The sequence below is a fragment of the Halichoeres trimaculatus genome, unplaced genomic scaffold (genome assembly GCF_033239565.1).
Source record: "Halichoeres trimaculatus isolate MK-OKI-2021-1 unplaced genomic scaffold, fHalTri1.1 fHalTri1_scaffold_16, whole genome shotgun sequence".
NCBI classification, from domain to species: domain Eukaryota; kingdom Metazoa; phylum Chordata; class Actinopteri; order Labriformes; family Labridae; genus Halichoeres; species Halichoeres trimaculatus.
The window spans coordinates 1,618,279-1,626,592 of NW_027437194.1; the positions used below are offsets into that span (position 1 = coordinate 1,618,279).

The window sequence follows — 8,314 nt, forward strand, 5'->3', positions numbered from 1 at the left end:
GCTCAAGTGTCCACCATCACTACTTAATCTCAGCGTGATTCTTGAGGAGAGGCTGGATCAGGACAGGAAGCATCAATTTACCGTCCAAAATTTGACTCGGTTGTATCTTTAAGCCGCTCGTGCTCAGAGTTCTGTTACATATTCATACCTTTCAGATTTTTAAAGCACACAAAGAAGTTGTAAAGCCTGTGATGTTCACTGTATGAGTCTCTTCTCAGAGCTCAGGATGTCACTGTTCTGTGCTGATTGGAATCCCAACCAGCCTCCCTTTCAGTCCTCGTTTCAGAGGAGGGGGCCTAGTTTTTTTTTTCTGAATGGGAGCTCCACAAAGCATGCCTTTTCATGAGGATGAATCCCCCTTTCGCTGGAGATCTCGCCCACAGACCAGGGAAGCAAAGACCTGGAACTAATTACGCTAACGAGTTCACCCTGTAGCAGTGAGTGAGTGGATCATTACCAGCCGTTTGGAGCATGGATGGACGTGCGTTTAGACACAGAGGAGAAGGAATCAAACAGAGCTTAAAATCATCAACAACTCTCCTCTGATGCTTCCTTTCCTCCTCTCCTCTCCTAGCTCTGCTGCTTCTGCCTGACCACAACAAGTCTCCTCCAAATAACATGATATCCTCAGGGCTCAGGGAACGCGCGCTGGGGTTTGTGAATGGACAAACAAAAAAAGTGCCTGAATGGAGGAGGAATTTAAATCTCAATGCATGGTTAGGCTGGGAGGGGGGGCATCACATTGGCATGAAGGCGCTGCCAGGCAGGGAGCCAGCCCAGCGCCCTGACAGAGCCTGACAGAGTCTGACAGAGTCTGACAGAACAGGCGTCAGAGGAGCAGCCGAGCCGGGGAGCAGGACTCGCTCCAAGGTTAACACTGAAATTGGCTGGTTTGAGGAGCTCCATGCTTTGGCCTGGAGGAAACAACAACGAGGGCTGTAAACAAAGACTGATGGAGGGCTTAATGGACAGCAGGGCTCTCCTGTGGGACAGTTCTGGGCAAAGTGGACAGAGCAAACTACTTGTGTCTGGTGCAGGGAGACACATCAGTCTGGACTCAGAGGTTGCAGGAAGCTGTTGTCCTCACTGTGACCTACTCACCAGGTTTAGTCGCAGTGATGGGAGCTGTTTGTATCCCACAATGCAATGTTACAAAAGGAGTGTCGCTTTGTTTTTTTTTTTCCAAATGGCATTTTAAACTCCTGTAGTTTCTCTGCACGACGCGCATCCACCGTGGAGGCTGACCTAAATATCCCTCCACACCAGCATCCACCAAAGCACACGCTCCCCTCACGGAGCATGTTTGCACAAACACCACAGACCCACTCAGGATCCGTCAGATTCTTATGTAACAGACAAGTGAGCCGAGCAGGCTGCATGTGGACTCACCGTAAAGAGTAACAGGGCTGGTGTTCTCACTTTATCCTCTGTGTGTCTCAAGCCCGGCCGTCCAGCATGGCAAGACTCCGCTCGAATGAAGCAGCCTGTGTGCGCTCTCCTCCCCCGCGGAGCGATGGATGGCACAGCACTTTATTATCCCTCCTTCCTCACAGTCCCACAGATTTACAGTCGTGAGCAGCTCGCCCCTCTTTGGCAGGAACCAGGACTTCTCCAAGTGCCACGGACAGCTCCGGTGCTGAAACCTTTCTTCTTCAGTGTGTCTCCTTCACTCCACCCTCCGAGCGACTCCCTCGGCTTCTGAGTGGACGCGCTGAGGCAGGAGGAGACCGCGGTGCATGCTGGCAGGCGGACACTGAAGTTAGATCACGGATTTATATCCATCATATTTTGCAGCCCCCCCCCCCCTCCTCCCTGCGTGGAAATCTCGCCGAGTTAAACGTGATAACTTATGAAGCACTCAGTCCTGAACCTGCAGCTTCTTGATTGGCCAGGATCAGCAGGAGCCTGCAGCTCTGAAAACGCTGGAAAGATGCTTCCTCAGCAGCAAATTATATAACAAACATTTAGGAAACAGGTCTGAAGCTTGGAGGTTTCAACCCAATGGGGTCCAGTTTTTAGGGGGGAGGGTATTCACAGCACAGGAAGCCTGGAGACAGAATTCAGCATATGGATGATATGGAGGCTTTAAACACATGCAGGGCTGCAGCTGCACAGCGCAGTTATTTCTCCTCCAGGGCTGATGAGAGGGGGGGCGTGGAGAATTGGTGGAAAAATCTCCAAATCCAGAATTGCTCTCTTTACACTGAAGTGCTCTCCTCATGTATGAGAGGAGAGCAAATGGTGTTGGTTTCCTTCAGCATCAGAACACACAGTTCTACAATTTTACATTTCTTATTTCTCAGACGTTTTTGTCCAAAGTGTGGTACAACACAAACAAGAATTTTTATTTTATTTTTATTTATTTATTTACTTTGATTTTCTTTCTCCCCTTTTTCTTCTTTTGCTTTGAATGATTTGATTGATCTATTTCTTTTATTTATTTGTTTGTTTATTTATTTTCTTCTTGTTAATTTATTTTTATTTTTTCCCTCCCTTCTTTCTTCTTTTACCTTTAATGATCTATTTCTTTTAATTATATATTCATTCATTTATTTTCTCATTATTCATGTATTTTTGTTTTTTCCTTTCTTCCCTTCTTTCTTTTACTTTGAATGATCTATTTTTTTAATTAATCATTTATTCTTTTTTCTTATGATTGATTTATTTTTATTTTTTTCCATTCCCTTCTTTCTTCTTTTACTATGAATTATCTATTTCTTTTATTTATTTATTTAGTCATTCATTTATTTTCTTCTTTTTCATATTTATTCTTTTTTCCTTCCCTTCCTTCTTCCTTTCCCTTGAATTATCTTTCTTTTATTTATTCATTCATTTATTTTCTTATTATTTATTTATTTATTTTTGTTTTCCTTCCCTTCTTTCTTCTTTTACTTTGAATGTTTGATTTCTTTTATTTATTCATTTGATAATTTATTTATTTAATATTTTTTTAATTTTTTTTATTCATTTATTTTTCTTCCTTTCCTTCTTTTGTACTTTGAATGTTCTTTTTCTTTTATTCTTCTATATATTCATTTATTTCCTTTTTATTTATTAATTTTTACATTTTTTCATCATGATTATCTCACAAATTCTCACTGAACTTTAAGATGATACAATTTTATCTTTAATATTGTACCTGTTTACAGGAAAAAAATGAATAAAAAATTTGATTTAAAAAAAAAGAAAAAAAAAGAATAAAAAAATAGCAAGAATTCAGACAGAAAGGAAAACCTTAATTTGACAAAATGATACAAACAATTTGGCTGCAGTTGCTGCCATTAAGTTCAAGAAGATTTTATTTAGAATAATGTGTCCATAACTAACCACAATTAATTGCTGCAACAATATCCTTCAACCTTCAACAACATTCAGTAATTAGTGCTGAAAATTCACTAAGAGCTGGGTCTGAGACCTTCTCACTCATTCTCCCCCTGAGGACAAAGAGGAGAAGGCTCAGATTAAGGTCTAAGTGTTCCCTGAACAGATGAGTCTTCAGACATCTCTTAAAGTAGAAAGGGACTCTGTGGATCGTATAGAGTTTGGTAATTCATTCACCATTTGGGAACAACAGAGGAGAAGAGTCTGGCTAGAGATTTGGAGCCGCAGGAGGAGTGTAGGAGTGTAGATCTGAAGAGGGACCCCAGGTAGGCAGGAGATGTTCTCATCAGCTCAACATTTTGGTGCAGACGTACAATAAATCTTAGCATTGTAAAGTAAACCCACAAAGCATGCGTAAATCCCAGAGTTTGCACAGATTAATGGATGGGAAAATGTGTGTATATGGTGTGACGGCTCGCAGCGGTGAGCGCTGAGTCAGTCTCCTCCCAGCAGGGTGTCAGGCGGCTCCTCCAGTGGCCGTCCACGGAGCAGTGTATGGTTAATGTATGATCAACTGTATGTCCCACTGCGCAGCTCGCTGGCTCAAATGGAAGGCCATGCATTATTAATGACGACGAAAGTGCACGCTGACCCCTCGGTCTTGAGGTGCTCGGCCTCTTTTCTCAGCAGGAGGGAAGAGGGAGAAATAATCAGCCAAGTCATGTCACCGGGGAAACACGACCCCTCACCCACCTGTGACACTTTTTACCCTTTATCACCTCTGAGCTTTGGGATAAAGTCTCAACACGGAGGGAAAAAGATGCAAATTAAAAACTTTTACTTTTCCTGCAGGAAGTGGATGTAGCTGAAGACAAAGCGTGGATGCAAAGCCAAGTGTTTCATGGAAAGAAGAGGCTGGGAAAGTAAATAGAAAGGCCACAGTCCCTCTTTCAGGACTGTTGAAACGCTCTCAGTGGAGCAGTGTGTCACCATTAACAGTCCATTCACATCCACTCACATCCTCGCAGCGACAGCATTCCCATGGATTTGGAGCTGGATTTTGGAGCACTAGCAATCAGTGGCTTTTTTTAGCGCTGAATTACTTCCCTCAGTGGGCTGAGAACAAGGGTCCTGATGGCACCTGATTGGCCTCTTCAGCTGAGCGGTAATTAGACCTCTTCGTTATGTTCTTCCTCTTGTTCCTCTGGTGAAGGGATTTCACTGTGAGTACGTCAATTAAAGAAATGACCCTTATTCACAAACTGTCAGGCCTTTTAATCTCCCTTTAATCTCATCCTGAATCTTTTATTCCTGCCATCCTGAAGGTGAAGAATAAATGAGCTGAAGAGGTGTTGTTAGGCGTTAACTTTGGACAAGTGTTTCCTTTTGTTTTCATTCCTGCTAAGCTAACTGCTTCCTAGCTTACACACAGATATCTGAGCATCAGCCACAAAGTGAACAAGTGAATGTCTTTAAGATGTTCAACAAGGCTTACAGGCCTCATTCTGAAAGGAAGTGAAACTAAAGCGAGCGTATACCGTGGTTTGGCCAAACCAAGTTAAACACAAGCTGTAAACAAACTTAAAAATACCCCCCACCCATGACATCAGAGAACAGGGTCTGCCCCAACAAGCTGACTTCAAACTCTGTGCCCTTGGCCACGCCTTTAATTGACCTATGGCTAAGTCCCGCCCACAAACACAATGAGCCAATCACAGTGCGAGTGGCCTTCCAATACACTCAGACAGTCTCTGCCCATACGTCCATTAAAAGACATCTCAGAATGTGACATCAGCTCTGTGTGAATCAAATGAAGAAGGATGATAAAGTTGTCTGTTACACTAGAACCACCACTGCAGTCTGACAGACCCTTTGGGATTTTCCTCAACGTTAGCTAAAGTTAGCTTAAAGTTAGCTCCTAGCTGTGTTGTTCATCATGTCTCTGTGTTTGTTGGGAGTTCATTGGCCTGTTTTGTTCTAGATTTTGTTCTTTGGTGATCGTACATCATTTTTAGCTGTTGTCTTTAGTCAGGCTTCATTAGCTTATCTGTAATAGCTGAGATAACAAAGGTTGTCAAATGTTGTGCTGAAGAATTCAGTGTAAATCCTGTAGATCCAAACTAACAGGGACACACTCCTGGTAAAGATGGTAAAAAGCAGGTTAGATTATATATTATATTGACCAATGCTGATCCTCTGTCTCAGGGGTCTGTATCCTTTACTTTTATTGAAGCCTTTAAGCCTCAGCTCACCTGTATTAAAGTCATTCAGGAGCCACAAAATACAGTGTATAGAATTCTATACATTGTTAACAATAACAATTTTTTTTTTATTTAAACAATTGCATGTGGTGCCTTAGTTTTTTTTTTTTTTTTTTTTTATTGTTTGCAAACAATAACGAAATGTTTTTTTTGCAAAAAAAATAATGCACGTTATGTCTTATTTTTTTTTACTTTTAATATATTTGCAAAAAAAAAATATATATATATATATATATATTTTAGACTTTTCTCCTCTGTTGTTCCTGAATGGTGAATTAATTACCTAACCCTATACAATTAGTTTTTTAAATTCCAAAATTTGTTAAAAAAAAAAAAAAAAAAAAAGAAAAAAAAAAAGGAAAACAGAAAAGACCATGAAATAAGCCCTTTCTTGAAAATAAAAGGAAAATTTGATGAAAAACACATCATGGAAGTATTTAGATAATGCTATGCTGTTATTATATACACACTCATCAATGTCTTGAGCTATAGATGAGGCATACGGATACATTATCACTGATCTCACTGAACATGGATTTTGTTTAACTCTAAATTTTCCAGTTTCTTAACAAAAGTGAAAAGGTTTTTTTTCTAATTAAAAAATTGCACATGGTCTCCTGTTTTTTATCATTTTTAATATATTTTCAAAAAAAATAAAAAATTAAAATTTTAAAATTTGGAATTTTTTTGAATTCTAAAATTTGTAAGAATCAATCAACCAAACAAAAAAACAAACAAAAAAACCCCATAAAAATAAAAAAATAAAATAAATAAATAAATAAAAAAATATAATAAAAAACTGCAAAAAAAAAAAAATTAAATGGGGCTTCTTTTGGTCTCTCATCAGGGGATGAAATAAGTCATCTCTTGAAAAGAAAGGAAAATATAATGAATTAATTATAATGGATGTATTTAGCTGATGCTATGCCGTCATTATATACACGCCCATCCATATCTTGAGCTCTAGATGAGGCATACATTATCACTGATCACACTGAACATGGATCATGTTTAACTCTCCAGTTTCTTCCTGCGTGTTCATGTTGCAAAGGATCATGGGTTTTAAACGTGCTCATATTACATTCCAAACATTCCTGCTTCATTGTTGCTGTTAAATTATTCATGCTTTACTATGGTTTGAGTGTTCACACACAGCCAGCATCCTTCCTGTTCCTCACAGCGTTTCTGACGTCAGACTGCACTTAGGAAGCTGCTTCTGTCTGTCCTTCCCTGATCCTGAAACCTTTTTTATTGTCCCACATTTTCATCACGATGACAACGTCACAGCTGCTTGGATAACGGTCTTAGACATTAAAGAGGCTGGGTATGTTGGTACAACACGCATTTTGGGGTGTTTCCAATCCCAGGAGGTGGAGCTAGAAACTCTGCAGTTTGTTGATTGGTGTAAAGAATGGTCACTTCCTGTGTGTCGCCGGCTGCAGCCTTCTCTGAAACAAAGCTTGATTGCTCTCTGTAACAAAGAGCTACATGCCAATCACGGAGAGGACGAACTGCTGGATGTCTTCATCGTTGCTCTTTGTTTACTGTGTCACGTTTTTCTTCTTCGTTGGTTTTATTAGCGGGGTAAACTGTGTCGTGTTGTGACGCGGCTATCGGCATCCAGCTTACACGCCAGGTACCAAGAGGGGGCACAGTTGGCTTTGGAAACACTTGACTTCACACAGCGCCATCCTCACCTGTCAGACTAATGTAACTTTTCAAACACGTAAACAAAACCTTACATTTAAAACAGGATATTTTTATAGCGTCATCACTTTGATAGTGTCATTACTCTAAATCCATCCACGGTGTGGTTCTTCTTCTTCTTCTTCTTCTTCTTCTTCTTCTTCTTCTTTGTTTTTTATAACGTATGGTGGTGGGAGTTAGGAACAGACAGAGCAGAATCTCAGAGTAGGGTGCTCAGATACTTTTTGTTGACCATCACTTTTCATCATCATTTTCATCTTGTTTACCTTAGTTTTGTCATAATCATTTGTTTGGTTTTCATCTAGTATTATTTTCACATGTTTTGCCTGAACTACACGTTGACCCATTTTGGTTTTTTATGAACAATAAACCCTTTAAACTGATCACTGGACCTTTGTTGAACCCTTAGATGTGTCACAAAACAGGAAGTGCTTCATCCAGGAGCTGAACTTTTGTAAGACAGATGCAACACCCTGTAAATACATAATAAAAAAAACATCAAGTAACTTTTTTTTTCTTTCCCAGAATGAGAAGATTTATTAAGTGTATGTTACTTGAAAAGAGCCCAAACACACTTTTCCACAGTAAAACAAAATCTTCTTCAATGTTTTAGAAATACAATCACATGGATCTGAGTGGAGCTGGGTGACAAAAATAATATAAATTTTTTTTCTTTTGAGAGTTGAATCACTTCCTGACTCTACCTCCAGACATATTTTACAATCCCCGACAAAAATACACGAGAACGTCAGCTGTCAATCATCGTTTCATGTGACGTAAAACCTCGTTTTTAACCTTGTATAACTAATGAAAACAAAACTTGAGGCAGAAAAATGATATCTTCAAATCACCACAACAATCAGACGTGAGAAACATTTCTACCAGGTGGATTAATTTGTTAAAGTTTGACCACAGCCCATCTGGAATGACTGGGGAGATGAGTTTTTTAAACCTATACTGCAGCCAGCCACCAGGGGGAGCAGTTTCTGTGGAGACCTGACATCTTCCTATCCTTATAGTCTAAT

General features: G+C 39.9%; 1 protein-coding gene across 2 annotated transcripts in view; it reads right to left on the reverse strand.

The window, feature by feature from the left end:
- phf24 (PHD finger protein 24) overlaps positions 1-1,820 on the reverse strand; it is a 49,645-nt gene extending 47,825 nt beyond the window's left edge. Inside the window, exon 1 of one of the 2 annotated variants that reach the window (XM_074691083.1) lies at positions 1,390-1,818. The gene's annotated coding sequence lies outside the window, so the exon portion shown is untranslated. Of the gene's footprint in view, positions 1-1,389 lie in introns of both variants that reach the window. The other variant, XM_074691084.1, reaches the window with a different exon arrangement.
- Between the last annotated feature and the right edge of the window lie 6,494 nt (positions 1,821-8,314).